This window comes from Tupaia chinensis, unplaced genomic scaffold (genome assembly GCF_000334495.1).
Source record: "Tupaia chinensis unplaced genomic scaffold, TupChi_1.0 Scaffold000037_18, whole genome shotgun sequence".
In the NCBI taxonomy this organism is placed as follows: Eukaryota; Metazoa; Chordata; class Mammalia; order Scandentia; family Tupaiidae; genus Tupaia; species Tupaia belangeri.
The window spans coordinates 1,171,900-1,174,159 of NW_006159476.1; positions in this window are offsets into that span (position 1 = coordinate 1,171,900).

The window sequence follows — 2,260 nt, forward strand, 5'->3', positions numbered from 1 at the left end:
CAATCAAAGTATCAGACACATTCTTCACAGATCTAGAAGACAATCTTAAAATTTGTCTGGGATCATAAAAGACCCCGTATTGCCAAAGCAATTCTACACAAGAAGAGTGGAGTGGGCGGCATCTCACTCCCCAATCCAAAAATATATTACAAAGCTGTGGTAATCAAAAGAGCATGGTAACAGCACAGAAACAGACACGGGGTCCAATGGAACAGAATAGAGTCCCCAGAAATAAGTGCCCAAACATACAGTCAACTGATAAGGGGTACCAGTCAATCCAGTGGGAAAATAAAAGCCTCTTCAACAAGTGGTGCTGGAAAAATTGGACTTCCACTTGCAGAAAGATGAATCTGAACCCCTACATCTCTCCTTTGACAAAAGTCAAGTCAAGGTGGATCAAGGATCTAAATCTAAGACCTCAAACTATAAAGCTGCTCCTGGAAAACACTGCGGAAACTCTGGGAGACATTGGTGTGGGGAAAGACTTCTTAAAGAAGACCCTCAAAGCAGAGTGGATCATCCCCAAAATAGACAAATGGGACTACATCAGACTAAGAAGTTTCTGCATGGCCAAAGACACAGTAATTAGTGTGAATTGACAGCCCTCAGAATGGGAAAATATTTTTGTAAATTATGCATCAGATGAGGGACTGATAACCAGAATACACAAGGAACTAAAAAAGCTGTTTGGAAAAAAGAAGATCAACCCCATTAAGTGATGGGAGAAGGAGATGAAAAAAAAACACTCTCTAAAGATGACATACGAATGGCCAAAAGGCATATGAAAAAATGTTCGACCTCCCTCATCGTAAGGGAAATGCAGATAAAAACAACAATGAGGTACCACCTAACCCCAGTCAAAATGTCTAATATTTTTTTTAAAAAATGGTAAGTGTTGGCAGGGGTGTGGTGAAAGGGGAACTCTTTTACACTGCTGGTGGGAATGTAGATTGGTCCAACCACTGTGGAGAATAATTTGGAGATTCCTCAAAAATCTACAGATAGATCTGCCATATGATCCAGAGATCCCACTCCTCGGTATCTACCAAAAGGACAGAAGAATTCTTCACTGGAAAAGTGCTTGCACATCGATGTTTATTGTGGCACTATTCACAATAGCTAAGTCATGGAACCAACCCAAATGTCCCCGTATGGAGGAATGGATTGAAAAACTTTGGCACATATACTCTATGGAATACTACTCAGCCATCAAAACCAACAGAACCTTGGCTTTTGACAGAAAGTGGAAGAATATGGAAGATGTACTGCTGAGTAAGGCAAGCCATGCTATGAAGGAGAGATATTGTATGTCCCCACTTAACTTATACCATATGTCTGCATTGGATGACTGAAACTGATTGACTAACGATTGAACAATCACAAGAGATGTGTGTAAATGTCAGATGAGGTGTATGTGGAGGAGTGGGTCCTAACGAAGGACATTTGGAGAAGGGATAGAAGTTGAGCATTGACGGGATGGGGAGGTGTGGTATTATCTGCTGAAGATATTTTGATCAACAGGTCTGGGGAGAAATGGTCTTTTTGTAAGCCAAACAAAATGATTGAAAGTATATACAAAAAAATAAAATAAATTAAAAAGGGGGAAAAATAAATGGAAGAAAAAAGAAAAGAAAGATCTTACACAGAATGACTCCATTGATGGAGCTGATTTAAACACCTAAGCATTTTTCCTGTAGCTGCAAGTTGAGTTTTGGGCCAAAGAATGCACTACACTTTCAAAGCAAACTATGATTAAAGAAACCCTCTTCAAATGAAATGCTAACAAAGAACTAACACAACCTTGTTTGTTCCACTTACTTACCTTTGGAACTTCAACAACTTGTGATTTTCTGTGTTGCTCTACTTCAACTTCAAGTTTTGGAAGCAGTTTAACACTGTATTACAGTTGGCGTTTAGAAATGTAGCTTACTTTCTAAGATAAGTAAGTAGTTTTTCAGCCAAAATCTGTAGTTTTCTTTGGAGTATCAGAAAGATCTTTGGCAGAATGACTCCACTCATGAACCAGATTTTCACACCTAAAGATCTTTGCTGTAGCTGCAAGTTGAGTTTTGGCTTAACGTGGAAATACACTTTCAAAGCAAACTATGACTAAAGAAACCCTCTTCCAATGAAATGTTAAGAAAGAACTAACACAAACTTCTTTGTTCCACTTACTTCCCTTTGGAAGTTGAACAACTTCTGATGTTCAGTGTTGCTCTACTTCAACTTTTAGTTTTGGAAGCAGTTTTGCACAGTATTA